General features: G+C 45.4%; 1 protein-coding gene across 1 annotated transcript in view; it reads left to right on the top strand.

The window, feature by feature from the left end:
- The first annotated feature begins 1,305 nt into the window (after window positions 1–1,305).
- SORBS3 (sorbin and SH3 domain containing 3) overlaps window positions 1,306–8,932 on the top strand; it is an 89,825-nt gene continuing 82,198 nt past the window's right edge. The window contains exon 1 of the mRNA XM_070952237.1: window positions 1,306–1,492. The gene's annotated coding sequence lies outside the window, so the exon portion shown is untranslated. The remainder of the gene's footprint in view (window positions 1,493–8,932) is intronic.

The raw sequence follows: 8,932 nt of genomic DNA, 5'->3' as shown, positions 1-8,932 counted from the left end.
AGAATTCCTCAGCCAGCTTCGCTAAAGCAAAGCTGGCTGAGGAATTCTGGGAGTTGAAGTCCACAAGTCTTAAAGTGGATAAGGTTGGAGACCCCTGCCCTAGTCAATACCTGACTAGGTGGCTCAGTGGCTAAGACGCTGAGCTTGTCGATCAGAAAGGTCGGCGGTTCGAATCCCTGGTCCAGGTCTCCTGCGTGAGCAGGGGGTTGGACTAGATGACCTCCAAGGTCCCTTCCAACTGTTACTATTACTGAGCTGCCCATTCCCTCTTGCGGGAAGAGCTCGCCTAACGCAAAGGCTCCCAGGAGGTCGTGTGAAAGAAGCGGCGGTGTCGGAATCCGCGGCGCCAGCCCAGCTCCGCAGCTCGCCCTCCCCGCCTCCCTGAGTTTAAGGTTATTCTTTTTTTTTTTCCTTCCCCTTTTTCTCTCCTCCTCCCGCCGCGCTGCTCCTCGGAGTTGCTCCCCCCTGCAGCTGGCAGCGGGAAGACCGAAGCCGCAGGCTCACACCCGGCGCTTTCCGTCCGGAACAGCCGAAGCTCTCTCCGCGCCTAACAAGCCCCGGCGCCCTCGCAGTTGGCAGGGCTCCCCGCGCGCCACTCCCGGGTCTCTGGAGCACGTCGGGAGGACCACAAACGGTGCCCGCAGCTTTCCTTCCTTCCTTCCTTGCCATCCTTCCTTCCTTCTGTTCTTCCTCCCTCCCTCCCCTCTTTCTTTCTTCCTCTCTTCCTCTCTCCCTTCTTCTTCTTCTTCTTCTTATTATTATTTAAATTTCTATATATAGAATTTCTATATATATATTTAAATTTCTTCCTTCCTTCCTTCCTCCTTTCCTCCTTCCTTCCTTCCCTCCTTCCTCTTCCTTCCTTCCTTCCTTCTTTCTTTCTTTTTCTTCCTCCCTTCCTTCCTTCCTTCCCTCCCTCCTTCCTTCCTTTCTTCCTCCCTTTTTCCTCCCTCCCTTCTTTTCTTCCTCCCTCCCTCCCTTCTTTCTTCCTCCCTTCTTTCTCCTCCCTCCCTCCCTCCTTTCCTCCTTCCTTCCTCCCTCCCTCCCTTCTTCCTTCCTCCCTTCCTTCCCTCCCTCCTCCCTTCCTTTCTTCCTCCCTCCCTTCTTCCCTTTTCTTCCTCCCTCCCTCCCTTCTTCCTTCCTCCCTCCCTTCCTTCCCTCCTCCCTTCCTTTCTTCCTCCTCCCTTCTTCCCTTCTTTCTTCCTCCCTCCCTCCTTCCTCCCTCCTTTCCTCCTTCCTCCCTCCCTTCCTTCCCTCCCTTCTTCCTTCCTCCCTTCTTTCTTCCTCCCTCCCCTCCCTCCCTGGAGCTGCCTTCGCTGGGAGGGTGGCAATTGCTCCGGAGCTCCTTTGCACCCGGGCTTGTGGGGAGCGGGGGGAAACCACCTGTTGGGAAGTGGGAAAGGTGCGTCGGCCGAGTCAGGTGCCTCCTGACCTGGGTCAGCAGCGTCCTCCTTGCCAAGCAGCCTTCCTGCGTCCGGGAGCCGAGAAAAAGGTAAGCCCTTACCCTGCCTTGAATGGAGTGGCCCCCGGGCGCTGGGAAAGGCACCTAAACCCCGCCTTGCGTTGCGCAAGACCTGAGAAGGGAACGATCCTGTTGCCTGCAGCAAAAAAAAAAAAAAAAAAGGGAAAGTCCTCCCCCCCCCCCACTTTTTTTTTGCAAGGCCATTTGGAGGGAATTAAAAATCACCCACCTTCCTTCCTCCTTCCTTCCAGCCGCTAGAAACAGAAGTCCCAGAGTAAGTTGGGTTGAAAAGGGCTGGGTGGATAAGATAAGTTACAAATTATGTTCTGCGAGGTATGAAAAGTCTAGTCCGAATCAATTTTTGCAAGCAGTGCTGTGTATTCTGTGCGTGGGGAGGGGAGGGGGGGGGCGGCTGTGTCGTTCTCCCGTTTTGGCCTCCACGCTTCTGCTACTGTTGACTCGGTTGCAAAGTTTTGTTTGCTTGTATAAGCCTGGCATTGAGCTCTGTAAACAGCGAGCGGGCATTCGGCGCTCTCTTGCATGGCGAAGGCATCCACCAGGCAGGCATAGCTATTCTTTAAATGCGGCCAAGGAAAAAGGGAGGGGTAGGGCTGGGGCCCCGGGGGCGAATATTGAAAAGACGCGGTCTGTACACTTGACAGCTGAAAAAAGGACATTTCTATGACAGGAGGGATTTATTTATTTATTTATTTTAATTTATTTTAATTTATTTTAATGTAATGTAATTTAATTTAATTTATTATTTATTTTATTTTATTTTATTTTATTTTTATTTTATTATTTTATTTATTTTATTTTATTTTTATTTTTATTTTTATTTTTCATTTGATTTATATGCCGCCCTTCTCCGGAGACTCAGGGCGGCTTACAATGCGTTAAGCAATAGCCTTCATACTTTTGTATATTTATACAAAGTCAATTTATTGCCCCCATAATCTGGGTCCTCATTTTACCTACCTTAGAAAGGATGGAAGGCTGAGTCAACCTTGAGCCTGGTGAGATTCGAACTTGCAGGAATTGCAGGCAGCTGGTGCTTCTTAACAGCACTTTAGTCTGCTGCGCCACCAAGGCTCTTCAACTTCCTAAGAGGTGGGAGCGAATGAGGATGAATCTTAGGTTCAAACCCCTCAAACCAAGAAAGGTTGCCCTTGGAATAAATTGAAAACCACAATTGTAGTATGCCTTTTCCAATAACTTAAGAGGGAAATGTTGGGTTTTAGCTGGAGTTGTTAAGACTCTACTGACCGGAACTAGATTTCTTGAGTCTGTAGAGGTTTTCCTATTCGCAAGGCAGCAGAAGGCATAAGGAGACAGCTGGTGAAATGCTGTGATTCAATCCTTCAACTATTTTGCAACCCTTGGATCCTCACTTAGGTGAAATTCAATTCAATTCGTTCGTTTGTTCATGAAATTAATTCCTCTGCCTTGTACTGTACTCTTCAAACTCTTTGGTTTGGGTGACAAAAGTAGAGAGAAATCTTTATAGTTGGCAGAAAATTGGGCTAGCTAATTAATACCCTAGAACAGTGTTTCTCAACCTTGGAAGCTTGAAGATGGGTGGACTTCAACTCCCAGAATCCCCCAGCCAGCAGCGCTGGGGGATTCTGGGAGTTGAAGTCCACCCATCTTCAAGCTACCAAGCTACCAAGGTTGAGAAACACTGCCCTAGAAGAATATATTCAGAACAAACTTGACATCAGGCTGATAAACAGAGACAAACACAACCTTCTGTAAATAAATGTCTATGGAGATTCTCAGTCATCCAGGTCAAGCGCCTTTCGGAAAACCTTCTGTATTTAAATACTTATACAAAAGTAACTTATGCAAATTTTAATAGTTGTTTATTTTTTAATATGAGTCAACTGCCAAAAAGGCAACGCAAGTTTATGCTGTTGAGACATACTTAATAAACCACAGAAGTTATATCATTTTGCTCTGTATTGCTTGGACCCCCCCCCACTTAATTAATAACCAATTCTGGACAGTACACTGAAGAAGGAATTGGCTGAAGGAGAATCTGAGATGAACCGGGAAGATCTGGGCAGTGGTGGGATTCAGCCAGTTCGCACCACTTCGGGAGAACCAGCTGTTAACTTTCTGAGCAGTTTGGCAAACCGGTTGTTGGAAGAAATCATTAGGGCAGAGAACCGGTTGTTAAATTCCTTGAATCCCACCACTGGATCTGGGGAGAGAAAGCGAAGAAATGGAAATGTTTAGGCATGAGAAAGGATAGGATAGCACTTGCCAAATAGCTGGAAGATAGTTTCAACTAAGAACAAAATCACAATGCCGTATATTATCCATTGTTTTAGAGTGCAGAACATGGAATTACAGATTCAGTTTACAGGAGGGCAGATTTCAGTTAAATGTGAGAAAAATATTCAATCAGGATAATTCAGCTATGGAATCGAGCCTCCAAGAAGATGGCTCCCTTTCCTTTCCTTTCCTTTCCTTTCCTTTCCTTTCCTTTCCTTTCCTTTCCTTTCCTTTCCTTCCCTTCCCTTCCCTTCCCTTCCCTTCCCTTCCCTTCCCTTCCCTTTCCTCCTTCCCTTCCTTTCCCTTCCATTCTCAATAGTCTTCCTTTCCTTTCCTTTCCTTTCCTTTCCTTTCCTTTCCTTTCCTTTCCTTTCCTTTCCTTTCCTTTCCTTTCCTCTCCTCTCCTCTCCTCTCCTCTCCTCTCCTCTCTCCTTTTTCCTTTTTCCTTTTTCCTTTTTCCTTTTTCCTCTCCTTTTTCCTTTTTCCTTTTTCCTCTTCTTCTTCCTCTCCTTCTTCCTTTCTTCCTTCCTCTCCCCTCCCCTCCACTGTATCCCAGACATATCCCATAAGAATTGTAGATTATTACTTGATAATATATAGGGGAGATGTCTGCCATCAACGTTCTATTTTTCTCTGTTGTCTCATTATTAATTATTATACAAGCATGCAGTAGAGACATCAGTATATCTCAGCTCAAAGTGTTACCTAGTTGGAGGATTTTCTATTTGTTTTATTTCCCTAGATATGTTGGACTTCACTTCTTACAATTTGTCAGTCCGCATGGAAATGCAGTTTGATTTAACCGTGTGTACTTAACATGGGTGAGATTTCTATTCCCCCTTGAAGTAACACATCATGGCCATGTTTTCCGGTGGGAATCTGTAGAACACCATACTGGGAAAATCCTTGCAAACTAGTCCAATGCTAAGATAGTGTGAATTCCCTGGGGCAAACGTCACCTCGACTTCTTTTTCCCAATGCTGATAAGTTATTCTGCACCACCAACCTTTCAATCTATCAGTTCCAGCAGAATTCTGGTTCTTCAAGTGCTGAATTTCTAGATGGGGGGTGGGGTAGTGTCTACACAGGTAGAGGTGACATTTCCTTATTCTCTACAATTTAAGCATTTCCTGTAGGTATCCTGGCACCTAGAATAGACCATTTGAAATACTTTACACCAATGGTGAAATCCAATTTTTTTTTTATTACCGGTTCTGTGGGCGTGGCTTGATAGGCATGGTGTCGCTTGGTGGGCGTGGCAGGGGAAGGATACTGCAAAATCTCCATTCCCACTCTACTCCAGGGGAAGGATACTGCAAAATCCCCATTCCCTCCCCACTCCTGGGGGACGGATATTGGAAAATCTCCATTCCCACTCCACTCGGGGGCCAGCCAGAAGTGGTATTTGCCGGTTCTCCGAACTACTCAAAATTTCCGCTACCAGTTCTCTGAACTGCTCAAAATTTCCGCTACCGGTTCTCCAGAACCTGTCAGAACCTGTTGGATTTCACCCTTGCTTTACACTTAAAAAAAAAAAAAAACATTCTCTACACCAGTGTTTCATAATTTCAACAACTTCAAGATATATGGACTTCAATTCCCAGAATTCCCCAGCCAGCACACTGGCTGGGGAATTCTGGGAGTTGAAGTCCATGCATCTTGAATTTATTGAGTTGAGAAATATTGCTCTAGGCCAGTGATGGTTAACCTTTTCAGCACTGAGTGCCGAAACTGGAGTGTGCATGTGCCGGAGCACTGGAACCCAGAAGAGAACAGCTGATCAGTGCACATGCATGTGGCGGCCAGCTACTCTTCTGGATTCCATCACGCACATGCGTGCCAGACAGCTGGTCCAGCACACATACGCACTGTTAGCTGCTCTCTTCCAGGTTCCAGCACGTGCATACTGGAAGAGGGCAGTTGGCCGGGGCTCATGCACGCCGGACGAGCATGCACGCAACCGAACCCAGGAGAGTAGCTGGCAATGGTGCACATGCCCATTAGAGAGGGCTCTGGGTGCCACCTCTGGCACGCGTGCCACAGGTTTGCCATCAGGGCTCTAGGCATTTGCATTGAGTCATTATTTTCTCCCTTCTTGCTACATCTATTCAGTATTTGGAAATTATCAGCCTGTTTCAAGCTGGGTCCTTCCCCTTGTTATTATTATTTTTTTTAAACTATGTTCTCTTCTCCATTTTCTTTCCTAAAGGAGGTTTTTTTTTCCTGCTTCTCCCTTCCCAGATTTTTCTGCAATTTGTCAGTGCAGCTTGTTTGCTGAAGAGGTCATGGGACTTGTCTAAAAGTGGAGCAATTTTCATGCTCTTTTTTTCAGAGTTTGGTTTTGATTAGATGTCACAAGTCCTGCTTTTTCTTCCAAACTCTTCTCTGTGGGTGGGAGCTGTGCTTTGCTGCTTGACTTTCGGGGCTGCTCTGAAGATAGAGGACCAGTCCATAAGAATAGAATAGAATAGAATAGAATAACAGAGTTGGAAGGGACCTTGGAGGTCTTCTAGTCCAACCCCCTGCTTAGGCAGGAAACCCTGCACCACTTCAGACAAATGGTTATCCAACCTCTTCTTAAAAACTTCCAGTGTTGGAGCATTGACAACTTCTGCAGGCAAGTTGTTCCATTTATTAATTGTTCTCACTGTCAGGAAATTTCTCCTTAGTTCTAAGTTGCTTCTCTCCTTGATGAGTTTCCACCCATTGCTTCTTGTCCTGCCTTCAGGGGCTTTGGAGAATAGTTTGACTCCCTCTTCTTTGGGGCAGCCCCTGAGATATTGGAAGACTGCTATCATGTCTCCCCTAGTCCTTCTCTTCATTAAACTAGACATACCCAGTTCCTGCAACCGTTCTTCATATGTTTTAGCCTCCAGTCCCCTAATCCTCTTTGTTGCTCTTCTCTGCACTCTTTCTAGAGTCTCCACATCCCTTTTACATCGTGGCGACCAAAACTGAATGCAGGATTCCAAGTGTGGCCTTTCCAAGGCCTTATAAAGTGGTATTAACACTTCACGTGATCTTGATTCTATCCCTCTGTTTATACAGCCTAGAACTGTGTTGGCTTTTTTGGCAGCTGCTGCACACGGCTGGCTCATATCTAAATGGTTGTCCACTAGGACTCCAAGACCCCTCTCACAGTCAGTACTATTGAGCCAGGTACCACATATAAAAAGAAAGAAGGGATTCCCTCCATTTTATCTTTTTATTTTATTCATTTATTTATTTTGTCAAGCATGTATAAGATAACAGATATAAGTATAAACATGATTATGTTTATTTATTTATTTTATTTTATTGAAAAGACAGTGCCATGTCAACATCTTTTTTATAGTGTGAGGACCAAAACTGGATGCAGTAGTCTAGGTGTGGTCTTACTAGGGCTTTAGGTATTAATACCTCACTTGATCTTGATTGCATCCCTCTTTTAATGCAATTTAGGATTGCATTGACTTTTTTGGCTGATGCTGCACACTGCTAGCTCATATTTATTTGGTTGTCCACTAAGACTCCTAGATCCCCCTCACAGTCACTGCTATTAAGCCTGGTTTCACCCAGTTTATACGTGTACTTTTGGTTTTTCTTTCCTAAGTGTAGGACTTTACTTTTCTCTACATTGAATTTTATTTTGTTAGATAGGGCCCAGGGTTCAATTCTGTCAAGATCCATCTGGATCTTCCTTGTCACTCCAAGGAATTTCTTGTCACTCCAAGGAAATACGATCTTAGATCAACTTTTTCAACACGTCCATCCTCCCAACATGCCATGATTGGAACTGCTGAGCTACTGGACATTCTAAGGGAGCACCAGGTTGGGGAAGGAAATCTGTCCTGTGCACTCAGCAAGGCTAAACACATTGATATATGTATTTTTTGGAGTATAAGACGCACCTTAGTTTTTGGGGAGGAAAATAAGAAAAAAAACTGATTGGTGGGTGGATCGGCCTCCCGGAATACCCCCAATCAGCTGTTCCCAGAGGTGAATTTTAGCAACAGGTTCCTTGGTTGTGAGCTCTGTGACTTGCTTTTTTTTCAGCCTCTGAAACTTCTGAAACTCTATTTCAGAAAAAATAGAGCCTCTGAAAGCCTCCAAAACAGAGCTTCAGAAAAAAAAGCCTCTGAAGCTCTGTTTGGGGGCTTTTTTTCTGAGGCTCTGTTTGGAAGCTTTTTTTCTGAAGTTCTGTTTGGGGGCTTCTTTTCTGAAGCTTCATTTCTGATGCTTTTTTCAGCCTCTGAAACCTCCCTTTGAGAAGCTGGTCGGGACAACATTTGGAGTATAAGACGCATCCAGAGCAGGGATGGGTTCTAAATTTTTTTACTACCGGTTCTGTGGGCGTGGCTTATTTTGTGGGCATGGCTTGATGGTCATGTGACAATTATTTAGGATTTAGCAGAGGTACTGGTCTACCAGGCTTTTAACTGCTTGCAGAGCTGTACCGATCTACCCATTTATTTTTTGCAGGCACTGATCTACTCATGTATTTTTGCAGGCACTGGTTTACCTATTTATTTTTGCAGGCACTGGTCTACTCATGTATTTTTGCAGGCACTGATCTACTCATGTATTTTTGCAGGCACTGATCTACCCATTTATTTTTTGCAGACACTGATCTACTCATGTATTTTTGCAGGCACTGGTCTACCCATTTACTTTTGCAGGCACCGGTCTACTCATTTGTTTTCTTTTAACACTGATCAGCTGTAGGGCAGCCCTTTGAAGCCCCACAGCAAGGGTTTAAACAGTTTTTTTTCCCTCTAGCCGATCAGCTGGGACTCAGGAGGCAGCAATAGATTGGGGGGTGGGGCCAAATAAAAGGTAATAATAATATGGGGGGGGGCAGAACCGGTTCGGTGACATCATATCATCACCGCTACCGGCTCGGGAGAACCGGGCTGAACCGGGAGGAACCCACCACTGATCCAGAGTTTCACCCTCTTTTTTGGGGGGAAAAAGGTATGTCATACTCCAAAAAATACGGTAGTTAATGTCTGGATGCCTCTCCCTCCCAAATATCTCTCTCGGGCTGTTTTGAATTGGGAACATCCAGGAAAAAGCTTCTTCCCTCTCCTCCCCACCCCACCTGAAGCCTCAGTAGACAATTGTTCCCAGGACCCAAAGATTCACATGAGTGCTACAAATTGGCAAGGGGGGGAGAGAGCAGCCTTTGGGTGGGGAATGGAAATGTTTACATGG

The sequence above is a fragment of the Pituophis catenifer genome, unplaced genomic scaffold, assembly GCF_029215685.1.
Source record: "Pituophis catenifer annectens isolate HBS135680 unplaced genomic scaffold, rPitCat1.0.hap2 SCAF_12, whole genome shotgun sequence".
NCBI lineage: Eukaryota > Metazoa > Chordata > Lepidosauria > Squamata > Colubridae > Pituophis > Pituophis catenifer.
This window is presented reverse-complemented; position numbering and strand designations above follow the sequence as displayed.